This window comes from Myotis brandtii, unplaced genomic scaffold (genome assembly GCF_000412655.1).
Source record: "Myotis brandtii unplaced genomic scaffold, ASM41265v1 scaffold191, whole genome shotgun sequence".
In the NCBI taxonomy this organism is placed as follows: domain Eukaryota; kingdom Metazoa; phylum Chordata; class Mammalia; order Chiroptera; family Vespertilionidae; genus Myotis; species Myotis brandtii.
Window position 1 is genome coordinate 5,592,057 of NW_005357115.1, and position 20,631 is coordinate 5,612,687.

The following is a 20,631-nucleotide window of genomic DNA, read 5'->3' on the forward strand; positions in this document are numbered from 1 at the left end:
ATCCTATACACCCAAAGACACAGTCCTTCCTGCCTTATCAGCAAGCCTGGCCTCACTAATGTGGCCCCAGCAGTCCCTCTGACCTCACCCAGATCTCTCAGTTCCTCCAATTGGGCCAAAGGAGCTCACCATGCAGTTGCCTTCCCTATCCTCCTGCCTCCCTTCTATGGCTGATCTTTCCCTGCCCTGTTTGTTATTCCTAAGATGGCAGCCCCACCTCAATTCATGTCCTCTGAATTCACAGGTATTTCTGAATCTCTGCTTCTGGCTCATATGAGCAAGTGTTTGCTATTCGAACTTAGTCATCTCTCCACTCTTTCCCACCCAACTGGTCTCATCAAACACGCAGGCTGGGCCTCTGCACACCCACCCCACCAGCCAGCCTCCTTCCTACTTACTCAGCCCTAGAGTTTGTCAGCTCTATCCACTGGCAGATAGTCAAGCTCTAGGCCTGTTTCCAGAATCATGATCACAACAATAACAGTAACTACCATGATATAACTACTAAGGAGACAAGAACCCAATCTACTCTGCTCTCAGAGTCTAGCACAGAGCCTTATTATGTATAGTAGGTACAGCAGTTCTGCCTTATCAGCAGGGTATTCGTTCCAAGATCCCCAGTGGATGCCTGAAACCACAGACAGTACCAAATCCTATATATTCTACATTTTCTCCTATACATATTTATAAACTATGCAATTTCATAGATAGATACAAAATTCATTCTTACTATAGATCTTAGCAACCTCAGCGTATGATTTTTTTTCTTTCCTTAAGTCAAGAATTTCACCTTTTCACTTGATGGCTTCTCTCTGAAATGTCCAAATTGACAGCATCACTACTCTTGCACTTGTGGCCATTATTAAGTGAAATAAGGGTTACTTGAACACAAGTTTGCAATACTGCGACAGTTGCTGTAATAACCACAATGGCTACTAAATGACTAAGGGCAGGGATAGTTGATACAGTGTGAATTCACTGGACAAAGGGATGATTCACTTCGCTATGGGCTGGAAAAGGAAAGTGCAAGATTTCATCACACTACTTAGAATGGTGCGCAATTTAAAATTTTCTGTTTAATATTTTCAGTCCACAGTTGACCATGGGTAACTGAAACCATGGAAAGCAAACCTGCAGATAACGAAGAAAGGCTACTGTGCTCAGTAACTATCTGGGGAATAAAAGAATAAATGAGCACCATCTATCAAGTGCCTATTAAGTCCCAGGGATGGCACTAAGTCTTTTCCACACATGATCTAATTTTAATCCTCTCAATAACTTCCTTCAGTACAGATGATACTGTCCTGATTTTATGGACAAGGAAAAATAGGGTGCTAAGGAGTCACATAGCTAATATGGCAGAAACAAAACTAGAACCCATTCTGTCTCTAACCTCTACCTCATATGGCTCTAGCCCAGTGAGTCCCCAAGGTCACCCTGCCCTCACCCCCCAGGGCAACGAAAGGCTGAGAGCACCCAGATGAGAGCCCTCACCCACCAAGTCACATGTCATGATGCATGGTATAGGAATGCCATGCTCCTGACTCCCAGAAATGTCTTTGGTTCCCCATCCCCAGCTCTCGGAAGCCAGGCTCCAATGATGGCCCAGTCTCTCCAGGCAGAGCTATTAAGTCCCAGGGATGGCACTAAGACCTTCTTCCTACAGGGGACCATTCTTAATCCCTTCCCTCCCATTATGAAGGCTGGGCCAGAATCTCAGATATGAGGTGACTTCAGGAATTTGGTGGTCCAGATACCTGAAATGGATGCAGTTGTCTCCAAACGTTCACCCACTCTTTCTGTATAATAAAACTCACACGTTTTAGATGGGATATGACTGCCCAGCTTATTATGATCATATGCTTTTCCTAGAACTGTGACTTTTAACGGGGGGTGAAAGCCCCCAACATCCGCAGAAATTTCTGGTTGTCACTAATGGGTGGTGCTACTTGGTACTTAGTGGGTAGAGGCCAGGGATACTGCTAAACATCCTACAGTGCACAAAACAGCCCCTCATACCAATAAAAGAATTATCCATCCCAAAAAGTCAACAGTGTCAAAGTTGAGAAATTCTATTTTAGATTACGCCCTTAAAAGGAATATGCATATCCTCCTCTGGTCCTTTCCTTCTTTATTCCTTTCTCCCAGGCTACGAGTTGAGGAAAATTGGAGCAATTTCTTGGACCTAAGGAATGGTCGAGTCATCATAACAGCCCTGGACTGCCCACCTCCACTATTACCATGAAAAAGAAATAACCTTCTTTTGTTATAGCAGCTTAGCCAATACCCTAACTGATACAATGAATTTTCAGAGGGACCTGGATCCCCTGAAACAGCTTACACAGTTGCCAAGCGCCAGTCCTTGCCCTTTGGCCCACACTCCCAGACCACCATCTAGTGGTTGTCTGAGATGGTCAACCTGTCAACAATTGCTTCAAGGATTTAATCCCAGAATAAACAGGATTTCAATTCAGTGTAATTCCTGCTCTCTTATCCTCTCTCTCTCCTTCCCTTTCTCATTATAACTCCCTCTGGTAGGCAGAATAATGCCTCCCCAAACAGGTCTATGTCCTAATCTCTGGAACCCATGAATGTTGTTACAAGGCGAGGGGAAGTTAATGTTGCTAATTAGCTGACTTTAAACTAAAAAGGTTCTCCTGGATTATCCCGGTGAGCCCAATGCACTAGTAATCACAAAGGGCGTTAGAAGCATACCTTGTTTTATTGCGCTTCACTTTGTTGCATTTCATAGTAGCTGCAATTTTTACAAATTGAAGGCAAGACCCCACCCACTCCACCATCAACAAAATCATTATGACTTGCTTTATTGTGGTGATCTGCAACCAAACCCACAATATCTGTGAGGTAAGCCTAAGTAAAAGAGGGAGCTGAGAGAGGAGTAGCATCAGTGATGCAGTGTGGGAAAGACTCCATCTCCTCCTTTGGCGGTCTTTGCCTGTGAAGAAATGCCACAAGCCAAGAAATGCAGGCGGCCTCTAGAAGCTGGAAAGGCAAGGAAACGAATTCTTTCCTCGAGTCTCCAGAAGGAACACAGCCCTGCTGACACATGGCTTTAGCCTAGAGAGACCCATTGAGGACTTTTGACCTCCAGAACTGTAAGATAATAAATCTGTGTTGTTTTAAGCACCAAGTGTGTAGTGATTTGTTACAGCAGCCACGGAAAACAAATAGTCACCCTTTCTTCCTTTCTCCTTCTTCCCTCTGTCCCTCTTTCCAATTTAGCTTCCCGGGCTCTGTTTATCCTCCATGATAGTCTGAGCCAGTGTGGAGCAGAGACCAAGGCCCCGGCTGGCCCATGTCTGGGGCCTCCTTAAAAGCTCCCAACAGCAGGACAGAAGGAACACCTGAGAGGGGAAACCAGCCACGCTCACCCAGAGCATGGGCATGCATTCAAGACGAATGCCTTTTATGATCTGCTTCCAGAACAAATGTTTCATCTGCACCCAAGGTCCTGCAGTAAGCAGCCTCGTCCTGCTGTTTGTGAAATATAGGTTACTACTGGGATTGTCTGTGTTTCCAAAGGGGCCTCTGCCCAACGCCAAGGGGACCACTAGGTGATAGTCATACTAACTGGAGGTGGAATTAGCCAACCCTCTAATTCCAAAGTGTTTAGCTTTGGAACACAAAAAGTTAAACACCTTCTTGCGACACATTGTAAACATGTCAGTGTGTTTAACATGTTAACCGTCCTCTGTTCTCCTACCCACGTGTTTAGAAAAGAAACAGGTTATGATGTTTAACTAGTGAATGGATGTATGTGCTCATAGCAGCTAACACTTTTTAAACACTTGTGGATGCTTAAAATTATGATGTGTTTAAGATTTGAACACGTTTGCTTTTCTACACTCTTAATCCAATGAGTGCTGGCTACATTTTTTTTCTCCAACAGCAAGGGTTTGTCCACCTTGCAAAGGCCAGTCTGCAATGAGAAACTCCTACAGCTGCCAATTGCTTTATTTTTATTATTTTTATTTTAGCATTTTCTTGTATACATGGACCTCCTCCTCAAGGGAAAACAGTAACTAGGAGAGTGTAAATGACAGTCATTCTTTAGAGGATGTCTAGAGAACCATTCTGATAGAGAATTTAAAGTGTTTTACTGGCATCAACTGAGGGGCTTACCCGATTTCACCATATGGTTCAGAAAATGAAAACCAAAGAGGCTTCAATGATCTCCCCACTAATCTCCTTCCTCTACTCACGTCCACCCTATTCTCCATACCCCACTTCCAACCAACCCATCTTGTAAATGGCCTTTATTTACTTTATCTTTTTTTTTTTCAGTTCAGCCAACATTTAATATTATTTTGTATTAGTTTCAGGTGCACAGCCTAGTGGTTAGACAATCACATACATTACAAAGTGATCCCTTGATATTTCAAGTACTCCTGTAAGTGGCCTTTAAATGGCCCATGCATCTCCCTGCCATCAGACACCCTACCCTGACCAGGCTTATTTCTTGTCAATCTCTCCCTCCGGCTCCAAGCTTTAGCCACCTGGCCTTCTTTTAGTTCTCCATACTTCCTGCCTCCAGGCCTTTAAATGTTCTGTTGTCCCTGCAGGAAAGCCATTCTTTACTTGGTCCTGGTCAACTGGCTCATTTAAACATCAGTGTCTCAGGAAAACTTTCCTCACTACCTGCAGCCCCTCAAATCTAGGCAGGCCCCCCTTTTCTATGCTAGTCTGGCACTCTTGGCTTCTCCCCACTGGCACTTAATTACCATGTATTTAGGTTTGGCTTCCCTAACTGGGCTAAGCCTCTAATGAGGGTCTACCACTGTCTTCTTCACTAGTGTGTCCCCAGCACCCAATGCCGGACACATAGTGACCACCCAATGAATGTTTGTTGAATGGCCCATGGGACTTGCGACTCTCCAGTCAATACTGGAGTCCTGGAAAGTAAGACTGCATTGTCTGTTGAGGCTGTGGGCTCATGGCCCCTCCCTCTATCCTCAAAGCCAACACTGTCTCATCTTCAGGTCTCTCTGACCTCTGCTTCTATCATCACACCTCCTTCTATACCTCTGACCCTCCTGCCTACCCCTTATAAGGACCCAAGTGATTATATTGCCCAGCCAAATAATCCAGGACAATCTCCCATCTCCAAATTCTTAACCAAATCACATCTGCAAAATTCCTTTTACCATGTATGATAACGGTCACAGGTTCAGGGGAATACATCGTGGACATCTTTTGTGGGCCATTATTCAGCCTTCCACAGGGACCAACACATTTACTTATCTGGCTGATCCTTAATCCCAATCTGGTGGGATTTGGTTGGCAGCCAGGTGGCTTTCCCCAAATAATATTCCCCCACATCGCCTACAGCCATACATCTTTTCTAAAACACATACAGTTCCACATATGGGGATGGGTTAAGGGGAAATGATCCAAATAAATATAAGCTTTATGCACAAAGATATTAGGAACCATTGCAGATTTTGTTATAAAAGAACTGGAATACCTAAATGTTTAACAATAGGGGAATGTGCAAAGAAACTCTAGAACACCCCATGTTTAGGTATTATGCAGCCATTATAAATGTTTATGACAAATTTGAAACTATAATGTTTAAAGCAAGTTGCACATTTATATAATCCCAATTCTGAGAAAAACATGTAGAGGAGAAAATTCTGAAAATGTATACATCAAAATGTCAACAGTGCTTTGGGTTTTGGGGGGATTTTTTGGTTTCTTTTGGAGGTCATATATGACTTATTTTCTTCTGTTTTTTAAAAAATGTCCACAAAAAACAAGGACTACTTTTGTAATCAGAAAGTATCTCTGTCGGTGATAACTGCATGTCACCAGGCCAGACAGGAGCGACCTGGCCGTCACGGAGAGAGAGCCACTACTTGTGAGGACGGTGCTGCACCCGTTCTGTAAGCACTGAGCATGTGTGGCTGCGCGGTTCCTGCGTCCGTGTGTGTTCTGACCCCCGGCATTCTTTTTTCTGGATGTTTACCTGGAGGGAGCAGCTAGGACTTTTGCAGAAGGTACAGGGACCCACAGGGCCATCCAGATGAGGTACAAGGTACAAGGTTAGAGCTGTCACACTGACGGACACCCACGGGCGTCTGCACAGCTCAGCGAGGAGGTGATCAGAGGAAGGTGCTCAGTGTGAATCTGGAAATGTGCACCATCTCCCCAAGTGGCCAGAGCCACGGTAAAAACCAAAAACAGAAACTCAAGCAGGAATTTCACTGCATAGAAGCAGTGCCAGTCTGGGTCCTCACCATCCCTCAGATGAAAGTGACTGGCAGCCAGTGTGGTAGAGGGAGTGGGAAACGGGCACGTTCAAACAGCGCTAGAGGAAGTGCAAACTGGTAAAAACCACCCTCGCAGGTGATAGGCAGTCTGTACCCAGTTGTAAAACTGTCTGTATCCTGCGACTCAGGGATTTCCCTGTGAAAGAATTTATCCTAAGGTAGGAAAAATAATCATCTAAATGTCCAACATTGTGATATTTACCCAATGGAACACTTCGCAGCCATTAAAAATCATGTTTGAGAAGAATGAGAAAAGGAAATGATACTCATAATGCTAAATTTAAAACTGCCGCGCGTCCAAAACCATCCCCACACGCCACGATATTTTGAATATAACGGAACATTACATTGTTTACAAAAGCATTTGGTCTCTTTTCGCTGTTTTGTACCAATACTAGTAGAGAGTATACCAAACACCTTCTCCACGTAGAGGTTTGCGGCTATAGACACGTGTGGGTGTGGGGAAGGTCCGCCGCTTGCGTCTATAGACGCTTATGGCGTATAAAGGGTTACAAAGCAGAATATAAAACAATAAACACAACATAATCCAATTTCATAGCAAATAAATATGTGTTCAAGTAAATGTATAAACAGATGTTCCTAGCCCTGGCTGGCATTGCTCAGGGTCACAGGTTTGGATCAAGGACACATACCTGGGTAGCAGGTTTGATCCACACTCCCCACCCCCCAGGGTTGGGGCGTGTTGGGGGGGGCAATCAATTGATGTGTCTCTTTCACTTTGATGTGCTCTCTCTTTCTCTTTCTCTCTCTCTCCCTCCCACTTCCTTCCACTCTCTCTGAAAAAAAAAGGGGGGGGGGCAATGGAAAAATATCCTCACTACTGAGCAAGGATTTAAAAAAAATAGATGTTCCTAGAAAAATGCCTGACTCACACAAAAATCTTATAATGTGGTGAATAACAGGTTATTTGCAGGAATGGAGGGAGGTTACCATGGGAAGAGATTATCATTGTTTTTCAGATTCTCTGCATTAAGTGTGTTCTCTTAACACAGAGCTTTTCGCTTCCAAAATCGTCATTCCAAAGTAGATTCTGCTGATGGAACCTTGTTCTCCCTGAAAGGACTCCCTTGTCCTGTCCCTCATGGCCACACCTACATGGTCACTGGGAAATATGAACTTTCAGAAGGTGGCACAGGTTTGCAGGTTCCTTCCTGCTAGTTCAGGACTGGGTACCCAGGAATGGTTTTAAAAGCCAGGATTATGGCTCCTTTGGTAAAATCATTTCTTCAAATGCGTCTAAAATACTTTTGCTTCTGCTCATTCCACATGCAAGAAACTACCCCCAAAGCTCTTGCCTATTCACACTTTCCGAGCCTGCATGCTGCCCTTCCATTGCAGGTGCTGGGCTCTGCCAGAGCTCGCCGTTTAACGGCACTGTCTTGAGGCCACGGGAAATGACAGGCTGGGGTGGGAAGGCAACATCCCTGTCCCCACCCAGGGCAGCAGGCTCACCACCGCTGTAGGCGGAATACTACTTGCATCCTCTGCCAAGTCAATGGCTCCTCAAATGCCACTTCCCTCTGCTTCAGTTTGAGGCAAAGAAACAATTGGCTTTTTAATGATTCTGATCACCAATTGCAATGTGTTTAGGGGATTTTCCACACGTCCAAGGAATTCCCCAACCCAGCTGGGTGGCCTCCAGTTCAACTCTATTGTGACACTATCTACCTGGAGACAGCATCTGGTAACTCAGATGGAGGGCTGAGTCCCACAAAACTGCCTCCTTCCACCCCACCCCCGCCCCCCACTTCAGAGGCCAACTGCAAGATCAGGTTATCAACTGGCTATAAATCAGAGGTTTCCATGACCCCTTCCCCTTGGGTTTGATTAATCTGCTAGAACAGCTCACAGAACTCAGGAAACCAGTTTACTCACTAGATTGCCAGTTTATTCCAAAGGATAGTAAAGAAGATGAATCAACAGCCAAATCAAGAGCCACATGGGTTGAGGTTTGGGGAAAGAGCACAGAGTTTCCATACCTTCTGCAAGCACCCCACTCTCCTGAATCTCCTCCTCCTGTTCACCAACCTGGAAGCTCTCCAAACTGTCCTTTGGGGGCTTATGCAACTTCATATTATTACATAGGCATGCTTGGTAGATTGGTAATAGATTCAACCTCCAGCCCTTCTCCTCTCCCCAGAGGTGGGAGGGGGCTGAGAATGAAAATTCAACCTCTAATCAGTTGGTTTGTTCCCCTGGGGCGACCCAAGGGCATTCCTAAAGTCACTCATTAACATAAAAGACACCTTCATAGCTCTCACCGCTTAGGAAATTCCAAGAGTTCTAGGGGCTCTGTGCCAGGAAATACCTATTTCTTATTACAAATCACAATATCACACTTTTTCAACCCAGCAAAGCTCCAAATTACTGAACTTTCAGTCAATTTAGATTTCAGGCTCCAGGCAGCGGAGCAGCACCATAGGAAGGCCATGGTCCCTTCCATCTGTTCCCAAAGACCAGCCAATGCCAGCCCAATGTCACCCCACCCTTCCCAGATGCAGTCAAAGCAACAAGACACACAACACACCTCAGGCAGCACATTCTCTTTGAGATCAGGTATAGCCACAGACAAGGGTCACTCCTCACTGACTGGGACCTCACTTTCCTTTTGGACCAAGGCAGGGTATGTAGCAAAACACACACATCCCAGGGAATGCTGGCTTTGCTAGGCGACTGCTTTGCAGGGGACAGGCCTCACCTGGCTGTGTACCTTCTGTAAACTTAGTGTTTAAACTGCCACTCTCATTCTCTTATTAGTCACACTTAATAATTTCCTATTCAATGTTCCTAGAGAGAGATTTTTCTCCACATTTAAATGCCTGTCAACAATTGCCAAAAAGTGGATGGACTTAGGGATTAATCACACATGGTACTGATCATATGGTGCATTAAGGTGTCTGCACACAGCAGGTAGGCCCATCAATTCCTCATTAGAGTCCAATGAAACGTCTAAGGCTGATTTGATGGTGGGTATAGAGGCTCAACGCTCAGGATAAAGTAAAAAAAAATTGTCACCCAGCTCCCCACTTTCCTGACCAAAATGGTGATGTTTTACATCCCCATGACCCCAGACAGGATGTGGCAAGTCAGGCATCATGCTGGTGGGTGATGCAAAGGTGATACTGCGTCTGTGTGTGTGATCCAATCTATCGGCCCTTCTTTACCCCACCCTCCCCTCATTGGTGCTGGCCCTCATTCATCACACAGCTGCAGAGAGGAGTCAAGTGATGACATTGGGGACAAAAGCCTTGCAATGTTGGAGGAACCAACCCCTAATACCCAGAGTTCCCTTAGCATTGCCATCTCCCTGGTCCAATTTTCCTAAAAGAGCAAGGGGGTGGGGTGGGTGAGGAGGAGGGCAGCTGGGCCAGCCACCTGTGGAATCTGAGGGCAGGAACATCAAAATGCTTCCTTGCTCTGCTCTTCAAGACTCTCTAGCCCCTGCAGACTCTGGGGTCTCCCATGAAGGTTTCTGTTCCTTTGGATTAATTGGTTTCCTCATTTTTCGTTTGTTTGGTTAATCCTCACCTGAGGATATTTTTTCCATTGATTTTTTTTTTTTAGAGAGAGTGGAAGGGAAGGAGGGAGGGGAAGAGAGAGCGAAACATTGATGTGAGACATTGATTGGCTGACTCCAGCACTCACCCCAACCAGGGCCAGGTATCAAACCTACAACCCAGGTACGTGCCCTTGACTGGGAATCGAGTGCAGGCTGATACTCTAACCACTGAGCTACCAGCCAGCGCCAGTTTCCTCTTTTAAGTGCCTATGCCCAGGCTGGACAGCTGCTGTGCTCTGGGAGCACCCATAGTGTAGACGTGGCACCTCTGAATTCCTCCTCCATCCTCCCTGCTCATCCCTTTGCTCATTCCCTATGTATGTGTGGTCTCTATCTCAGCTACAACTTCCAGATAATAGCTCTTCCTCCCATTCACCATTGTTGAGGGGAGTTCACCCACTCATCACCAAACACCTCCGAAGGGCTGAATCAACAGCTGCTTCCCAAGAAGAAGGGGGGAGGGCACTAGAAAACTCTGAGCAGGGGTGAGGACAGTGCCCCCCTCTGCGCTCAAGGCTTCAAGGGCTGTATCAGTGCCTGGCCAGGTTCCCCTGTCCTTTACTTTCTTCCTCCAGGTCCTGACCCAAAGTCCATTCTCAAGGATGCTGCCCATCTCAGGAGCTCCAGAAGAGGAGAGATAGGGCCACTCCCAGCACAGGGCCAGGCATAACAGTAATTTAAAGGTGACCAAGGGAACAGGAAGATGGACAAGGGAAGAAAGAGGAAGAAGAGGGGGAAGAAGAAGAGTGCCCTCTTATTCTAACCTCTGTGCCTTCGTTCATGCTGAAACCTAAGGAGGTTGCCCATGACCACTCCAGCCCTCACCCCTCTCCCTGTCTGTGGCCTCGCTGTCTGGCCACCATCACTTAGCAGAGAATTGCCTCTGTGCTCAACCAGCCCGGCCTCACACAGCCTGCCTGCACTGGCTGTTTGCTGCATGTGCCCTGGCCCCGGGTCCACACCTCCACTACAAACTGCTCCTTCTCTTGCTTCCCTGTGGTGCATAATGGGCTCTCACTGCAGCCTTGATTGATTGGGTGACAGGGTGGCCAGAGGCTGAGGCACCCTGGTGGCTCTTGCCGAGGAAAGGGGAGTCCAGGGCACATTCCAACCCTGTCAGCGCTGGCTCAGCCCCTGAGTGGTGTAAAATCTCACGCCTGGAGCCCTGTAAGCCCTGGTGCCAGCTGCAGTTTTATTGGTGGTCTGTGACTTCAAAGGCCTCTCTCCTGCGTGGCTGAGCCAAGCAGGCTGCAGAGCAGAGGGCCTTGTGCCCAGGGCACCGGGGAAGCCCCCTGGACCTGGACCCAGCCTCTCCCCAGCCTGCCTTCCCTCCTTCTTTGTATTCACAAATATCACTTTGCCACCTCACTCTGTGACCACAGCGGACGGAGAGCTGCTTGTTGAGGAGACTGCTTTCGTGGGCCTGTATGTCCTAGTCCGCAGGCATGACACTGTGACCAAGCATCTGTTCAATGTCCCAACATTTTTTCCTATGGAAAACTCTGTAGTGGCAAGACAGGAGGCTGGGCTGAAGCCTGGATAACCCTGGGCATCCACTTGACATGTCTGTGCCTCGTCTATGCAGGGGGGTGACATGAAGGCCTGGCCGCCTGCCTCATTGTTCTTTGGGGGCTTAGAAGATGTGGGGAGAAGGCAGAAACTCCCTCCCATTGCTTGGTCCACACTGCTGGCTTCCCTCTCTGGCGGCCCTGAAACTCAATCAAGTGTGTAAGACAGACTCTGGGTTTTGGGGTTGAATCTCAACTCTGACGTTTTTCAGCTGTGTTACCTTGGGAGAATTACCCAACCTCTTTGTGCCTCAGGTTCCTCATAGGGATAAATTAATATTGGTGAAGTATTTGACTAGTCTCTGTACTCAGTAAATGCTATAGAAGGGTTTGCTGTTGTCATTACCACACATAAGCCTCATCTTGCCCATTGGTTCCATATGGATAGGTTTGTCTGCCAATGAGAAAACAAACTTCCAGTGTTCTGTCCCGCTCCCTACAACACATGGGACACACAGGCACACACCCAGCCCAGCCTGCGTGGTAGCAAGAGCAGCCCAGGGGTCAGATCCTGCTCTGCCAATCATTTGCTCAGCGAACTTGTGCAGGTTATGAAAAATAGTTTCCCAAAGCAGTAAAGAATTTAAATGAAATATAAGGAAAGCTACCAGTAAATGTCAGTGAGGTTCAGTGCCTGGCTTATCGTAGGCACTTACCTGGCTTGCAGTAGGCCAATACACAATAGCTCAATACACTACGGAGCTGGCATGAGGTCAGTTATGAAGAATATGTGTGAAGTCCCCATCAAGTCACAGGTTCCACCCTCACCATCGGCCACACCTTCCACCGTGCCACATTTAGAACACAGTCAGACTCTAAGTGTATTAGGTGGACTGATAGGATTGACCCCTTTAAGGGCAAGGACTGCATCTTCTCCCTCACACTCGCCAGCAGCTGGTCCAGCTCGGTACAAACAATGCAAGACACACCCCAGCAGAAGTGGCCCTGGCTGTCTGAAATCCTGTCCAGGAGAAAATTATGGAGAGAAAGCTGAAGAAGGAAACGCTGCCCTCAAGCATATCCGGGATCTCGCTGGAGATGGAAAGTAACGGGGATGAAAACATGACAGCAGAAAAATACAGACGGGTTTGAAGTCTGCCCATCTGGGAGTCAAGCCACATTGAAAATCAATAAGGCATCAAGGCTGAGAGCTCGGAGAGCCAACTGGATACCTGCTTGTGCCTCCTTTAAAGCAGGGAACCCTTTGAAGTTGCAGATGACCAATAAAAATACAGCTGGCATTTACAGCTCCAACTCCTCCCGCCTTTGCTTTCCACCGAGTTTCTAAAGCTGCAGCCAGGGTCGCCAGGGCCGGAATGTTGAGAAGGACATGGCTCCTGGCATGCCCTGGCTAGGGATCAGTAATCCACTATAGGCATGCTGGCATCTTCCCAGGACAACCCTGTCTTGGGTTCTGGTCATCAGAGGCCATGGCTGAAGTCCCCTCAAAACACTTTAGTAAGGTCAGCGCTGTTAGCAGCAGTCTAAATCATGGCCAAGAGGAGCCCTTGTTGTATGGGACTCCTCCACTCCAGTGTGTTCTCCCATCTACTGCCTCACTCTGTGCTCTCTCTCTCTCTCTCTCTCTCTCTCTCTCTTTTAAATATATTTTTATTGATTTCAGAGAGGAAGGGAGAGGGAGAGAGAGATGGAAACATCAATGATGAGAGAGATGTCTCCTGCACACCCCACACTGGGAATGGAGGCCACAACCTGGGCATGTGCCCTGACCGGGAACCCAACTGTGCTGTGCTCTCTTTGTTAAGACCTGCAACACCTGAGAAGGAGAAGCCTGCTGGAATGATTCCCTCCTTCAAAAGACAGAGCAATCACAGGCGACTAGTGAAAAAGGCAGCAAAAGTCACAGTGAGAGGGCATTTCAAGCTCTCACTTCTCTACTTATCCCTCATAGGAAGTTCTGTGACCTCACTCTTTATTCAATAAGCACACGGGTTCTCAGAAGTGGGGGCTCATGGTCCAGTCAGGGAGACAGGACTTACAGACATAAAATATCCAACACAAAAGCTACAAAGCAATCTTAGAATGACTGGGAGATATTATGCCATATAACATATACGGGCAACGTCAGGCCTAATGACCAAGCTGAGCTAATGTCAATAAACAGAGAACTATTAGGAAATGCATTAATCAAGGTCTTGTTTATACTCCTATTTGTCAACCAAATTATTTGTTTGACTTGTGGCCTCCCCGCTTTATTACGGCCATTTCTGTCATCAGCAGAGCTGGGCTGCTGGACTTTCACACACAGGTAGGGCCTGTGTGCATCTTAGGTACGTTGTCTTGGCCAGCCTTCTCCAAGAGTCAGCTCTCATCAGGGCCCAAGGTCTGTCTTCACTCACCAACTCACTGCTCTTTGGCATCCTATGGATCACTGGGCCTTAATGAATTGATTTGTTAATCACTGTTTCCTGTTTCCAGAAGTTGACCTCTGAAGGACCCTCTTGCTCTTGAGGGAATGTCATCAGGAAGAAACTCAGGGCTGAAAACAAAACAGCAGGGCAAAGAGGGGGCTCCCAGCTCTCTGAGGACACCTGGGACCCTGTCCCTGCTGGATTTGGGCTTGACCAGTCATCTCCCACTGTCCTCCCTCTTGCCCCCATCTGTTCACTTGGCTCCTACTCACCCCTCCTGCTGCCTTTTCCCAGCCCCAGCTTTTCCAGCTCCTCTAGAAAGCCTCCCCTGACCAAGTAAGCCAAAAAAGGACTAACCCACCTCTGGCTTTTGAACTCTTCAGTCCCAATGATCGTCTCTGCTCTGTCCTGTTGGCAACCTTCACACACAACCGTGTGAACTGTGCATTTCTGCTAGAAACTATGGGGTAGGGTCTTGGAGGACAAGCCAGCCTTACATGTCTGCACAACTCTGCACCCCCTCTCCTCACACTTGCTCCCCTACCAAGACACTCGTGCACTCACATGCACACATGCAATGCTCCCGACAGAGGGTACCCTGCGCAGTGCGACTGTAACTTTCAGTAGGGGGTTTGCCTCCCCCAGATCCCTGTGTAAGGCCCTGCCCACAAGCAAAGAGAGAATGATAATCTCTTTATTGGTAAGGAGCAACGGCCTTTCCTACTTTCATCTCCTAAATTGAACTAATTTCTGAGGTTTCCACCTTCTCTGAGCCAGTGCTTCCTGTTCGGGAAATAAATGTCAAATGATTTCTCCATTCAAAGTGACGGATCACAGTAGGTTTCTGGGTAGCAGGCAGGGGCGCCGGCCTTATAAAAGGTAGACATCCTTTATGACTTTGAAGGAAGAAGGGTGAAGGGCCTTGTGGGGAGTGGGCCGAAGGGTCGGATTTCTCTAGAATTACTCAGAGTAATATCTATCCTCAGCAGCCACCCTATGAATTCTGACACATCTCAAAAAGGCAGGAGTCTGGAAAAAATGGTCAGGACTCCTTCCTTCTGCAAAAAGCTACTGTGCAGCCTGTTCCTTTGTAGTTTGGGGTGTTTTTTTTCCACCTTTAAATCAAACCATCTTGGAAAAATCAGAAAGCAGATGCACCCATAATTGAACTTGGCAAGGGCAACAGAAACCTCGTTATAGGTGTTACAGGCCCTCGCACCCCAATTAACCTGGGGGGAGGCGGGTACTGGAGGGACCGTGGGCTCTCCGCGCAGATGTCTGGGTGAGAGACCCTCTTGGGCAGGAGATTTCGGTGCCCAGGACCCTGGCCCAGCCTGGCACATGTCCCTCTCCGGGCTCGGGAGCCGCGTCTTGGGGAGCCGCGTCTTGGGGAGCCCTGGGCCCGCAGTCTCTGGTGGACCCAGGCTGCAGGGTGCCTCCCACCCGAGCCCAGAGGGGCCCACTCTGCGCCCCCCCCCCCCAACAGCCACAACCCGGTGCCGAATTTTACTATCCGCCGTTTACCATTCTGACGGGAAAACAAATGTAAAACACCTGGAAATTTATGTCTCTGATGGGTCGAGTTTAACACTGTTCCATTATATTAAATAATCCAGGCTGCGCGCTTCAAAGGCCGCCCGCCTCCCGGAGGCCGCCGGGGCGCGGGGCCTTGTTAACGGCGCGGCCCGGCCCGGGACCTGGCGACCGAACCGCACCTGCGCCCGCAGCCGGAGCCAAGACGCGGCCTCCACCGGCGCCCGGGGGCCTGGGACACCCGCCTTCCCTGCCTGCGGCTGGGCTCGGGACTGGACGGATACGGTTATCACCACGGGCACCGACCTGGTTCAGAGGCGGAGGCTCCCTCCTCCCGCGCAGCTCACGCCTCCCTGACCAGCCAGGCTTCCTCACCAGCCCAGCATGAGGGGCAGCTGTTCGCCAGGCCACGCCCCGCCCCAACGCACCTCCCACGCCGCTCACCAGCCTCAGACTCTAGGCCAAGGTGGGCACCAGCCGAGGGAAGGCGGGCTGGGAGGAGCACCCAAGCGCTGAGACTGAGTGACTCGGGGGTCAGAAGTAACTGGGAAAACAGGACCAAACAGACCTCTTCAAGCTGGGGCGGCTGGGGAAGGGTGCTGGGTGGCTGGGGGGTGAAGGGTGCTGGGTGGCTGGGGGTGAAGGGTGCTGGGTGGGTGGAGGGTGAAGGGTGCTGGGTGGCTGGGGGTGAAGGGTACTGGGTGGGTGGAGGGTGAAGGGTGCTGGGTGGCTGGGGGTGAAGGGTACTGGGTGGGTGGAGGGGGGTGGCTGGGGTGAAGGGTGCTGGGTGGCTGGGGTGGGGGAGGGTGCTCCCCATCCGGGGAGGAGCCCTCAGCACTGGAACTGCGGGGGCTGAGGACCACCTGCGGAAGCTGGGCAAGGAGGACAGTGCGTTTGTGGTGCTTGGAGCCTGAAACCAACAGACTGGTTTATGGGCTCACACCAGGTCCCCCTAGGAAACTTCCAGAAAATACTAGAGGGGTGAAGGCCGGCTCTAAGATGTTCTCACCCTGTGGTGAAGGCTGTGGCGTTTCCCAGCATTTTGCTCCATCTGCAAAGTGGAGGTAAAGCCTCCTGCTCCTTCCACATAGCACCCCTGTGAGGACCAGAGGGGAAGGCTCCTGGAAGCACGCTGTCAACTTCAGCCTTTAAAAAGGGGCCATAATATTGCAGTTGGGAAAAGGGGGGAGCATTGCCCTCCAAGGAGTTGGGAGAAGGTGCTCTCACTCCCAGCTTCCTTGCTGTTCAGCCCCCCGCCCCATCCTGCAGGTCAGCGGGGCCTGCTCCCCCCTCCCCACATCTCTAAGTGTCTCTGTCAAGTCGTGGCTCCTTCCCAGGGTCACTGATGCCATCCTACTCAGCCACAGAACAGGGGCATGGAGACAAGACTTCACAAGAGTAAACTTCATCTGGGCCCCACCAGCGTCATCGTGAGTTTCAAAATGGCACCCACCCCGTTGGAATGGCAATTACTACCAGTGGCTTAGCACCCCAAGCAAAGCCCCAAATCAGTGGCTGTTAGCCATTACGATGGCCGATTTCTCAGGGATCACTCCAATTGGGATCTCCTCCATGGCTTACAGCACCAGCCCTCTGACTTCAGACAAGGAGCATCTGTGGCTCAGCTGGAGCAGCTGGGTTGGAAAATCAATCACTGCCAAACAACTGTGCAACTGATGGCCCATCAATCAGAAACATAAGGCATTTGCTCCGTTTATAAAACACATGCATTCCCTTGGAACCTGCGAATGCAATAAGCAGCCCTCGCACCTCCAGCCCTGGAGAAGTGCGCCAGTCCCTCCTGCCTGTGGAGAATCACAGATTGTCTCCCAATGAAGCACTATTCTTGCGGGATCCCAGAAGACCCGTGGCCCCACACCCCCTGGCCCTCAAAGCCCCCTGCCACCCTCAGAGACCCCTGAGTCCTGCTGATAGCCACACTCAGGGCTGGCTTTGAGATTTTTATTGGCCCTAACAGCCAGTCATGCTATAACTCTCTGAGAATGCATCGGTCCTTGAATTTCTTTGAGACTCTCCAAAATGGCCATTTCCTGCTTCTTTTCTTTCCTTTTTTACTTCCTTTCCCCCCTTCCTTCCTTTTCTCCTTCTTCCCTTCCTTCTAACCTTCAAACATTAAAGGAGAAATTTTCTCTAGAGTATGGTCAGGCAAGGACCAGACCTATGGAACGTCTATACTCACCCATCACATTGAGCTGACTCTAGGGTGAGTTTTCTTTCTCAGTATCCAAAAGACTTTGCCACCATGCCTCACACAGTATTTCAGGGCACTCAGTAAGTATGTTCTAAATGAATGTATAAACAAAAGAACTCGTATCCAAGGTTGTCTACCAAACCACCTGTCTTCCCTACAGGACACGCTGATACTACTGTCTGGTGATATCTCCCTCACTAGCCTCTGGAGTAAGGTGACAGTCTTTGTTCTTTGGCCCCGAATTGGGGCAGAAAGATAGCCCAACCAATATATCTGGTCCCTACTAGAATCACTTAATGTATCCCTCATCATTATCTGAAGATAATGATGATGATGATGAACATCATTTAATGAATGATGTGCATGGCACCACACTAAACACTTTTCAAATGTGAGATCATTTACTCTTCAGGATAACCCTGAAGAATGTAGCATGTATAATTACTAGTAATTAGCCCCAACTTACAGATAAGGAATGAAGACTCAAAAGGGAAACAGACTGAGGGAGGTTGCAAGACATATCAAGGTTACATGGCAAGAGATGGCATGAACTGGGATTTCAACCCAGGACTTCTGACTTCATATTCTCAAAACATTCCCACTATAGTTTTGTGAACCAAAGTATGGAAGGGGCATAATTCTTAAAGACATAGCTTTCCTGATTGGTTGATGGCCTGGAGCTCAGGACTTATTTTCAGAAGCAGAGGAATGAACCAGGAGAACCCTGGAATTGCCCAATCTGAATTCCAAGCTCAACCTGAGAATAGTTCCGCATGACCTACCCTAGTCCCACTCAGCCCTGAGGCCTGAACTCAGGGTTCTGTAGTACTTAACAGATGCAATGTCAGGCCTTCTCCTCTCAGTCCCTGCCGGGTCACCAGGACTGTAGGCTCTACTTGCTCCTACGGGGATGCTTCCTGGAGCCCCAGGAATCCCTCCCTGCCCATGGCTTTAGGAGCCTTTTGCACCCTCTGTGAGCAGAGCACATGCCATTGCTTGGGCAGGAGGAGTGCTGTAGTGGGCCCCATTCCCATTTTGTCAAACATAACAGTGGTATTACTCCAGCGTGAGGAAACTCCAGGCAGTAGGACCAGACTGCTAACCCACATCAACCTGGGGTGAGCTGTGACTTGACAGGGCAAGCAGTGCACAGGGATTCTGGCTGGGTTCGGGGTGTTCAGAAGTAATCATCGCAGTGAGCAGTTACTGAGCATTTGCATGTGCCAGGCAGGCAGGTCATTGAACTTTTTCATGTTTCCCAGGGGAGGGATGAGGCCTGGGAAGAAGCCCACTGGGAGACCCATCTCAGGTTGTCAAGGGAAGAACACAGCTATGCAGATACAAAGGCTGCCTTGCTGCCTAGCGGCGCCTCCTCCCGGGAAGTCTTCAAATGCAGGGTGTTCAGTCCTGCTGTGATGAGAGAGATAGAGCCATGGAATAGGGGAGCAGAGGGTGAGGTGTGAAGGTTTTGAATGCCCTTTCCAATGGAGAGGTTTCTGCACTGTGTTTTGGTCGAATGCCACCTTTCTTCTATCCTTCAACCAACACTTGCTGACAGTTTCCAGCTTTTCTTGGCAAATGCTGTGTCCAGAAGTTCCTGGAGGGGCAAGGACTGAGGCCCTCTTTCTACTATATCTCCCCACACAGGTCAAGGCCATGCCCTAGAACTTCCCATCGACATGGTGTTATTAGTTCCTGCTAGTGCTTTCGATCAAACATAAGATGAGAAAGTTACAAGGACACAGTCCCAATAGCTCAAAACCAGACAAACACCTTGGAGGACCTGATACCAAATAGCAAGCCAGCAAACAGGGGGTGGCTCGGCTCTTGAAGCGGAGCAGGGCCTAAACGTGTCCCACAGCGGCAAAGAGTTGGATCCAGGCTCATGGGCTGAAACTAGGGGTTGGGACACGGAATATAGCTCTGACTGCTGCTCAAGGCTCTGGTTTATTTGGAGGAATAGGGTGAAGCAGTGCAGCCTCCCAAGCCAGGGCCTGGGTCCAGCGGCCACTGGCTCAGCACAGGAGACCTGAACCACACACACTAGGCCTGGGCCTAGACATGATTACTAGACCTGTTGGGATCCCTGCAAAACTGCTTAACAGAGAGGATAAGCAGAGAGAGAGAGAAAGAGAGAGAGAGAGAGAGAGAGAGAGAGAGAGAGAGGCTCCATTCCAGATAAGCTTGCAAACAAAATTCCAAACATATGAGGAAAACGAACCCTCTGAGAAAAAGCCTAAAAGAATCAACAATCAGGAAATGAATTTACTCCAAATGAAATGAAAATAAGAGAGAAATCTGAAAACAGATTTAAAATAAGTATGTTTAGGGAAAGGAGGTAGAAGAAGTAGAGGAAAAAAATAGCAATTATATTTTTTAAATTAGAAGACAGAGAAGAAAAAAAACCAAACAAAATAAAATAAACAGAAATGAAATCTTAGAAACAAAAATATAGTTGATGAAATACAAAGGAATAGAGTAAATTCTACATGGATTCAGTTAAAGAAATAATAATTTGGAAGATAGTATTGAGGCATTTGTTCATAATGCAGCATAGGGAGAAAAAAAATGATAGATAGGTAGATAGATAGATAGATAGATAGATAGATAGATAGATATGCAATTGAAGAGACCTGAGGATAGATGGAGAGGCTCAAACATATATTTAATAGAAGCTCCATCAAAAAAAAAAAGAAAGAAAAAGAATAGAAGGAATAACAGAAGCAGCACTCAAAGAGATTATGATGGGAATTTTCCAAAATCGAAGAGCTAGGACTCCTCAGATTGAAAATCGTCACTGAGCACAGGGTACTCGGGATAAAGGAAAAGGCCTGACACCTCACAGGGAAACTGCAGAGCAGGAAGGAAACATTATTTCCTGCCCCACTCACTCTCAGAGAAGGAATATTGAAGGAGGCTCAGGCCTAGAAGTGGTACCATCACAGAACAAGGAGCAAGATTGGCCCCGACACCAAGGAAGGAGCTGTTGCCCGCTTCCTCACAGTCAGCCTGGCACAGAGATGCCCCCAAACACTGGCAGAGCCGAGGAAACCGAGCTACCTGCTTCCTCCCACAC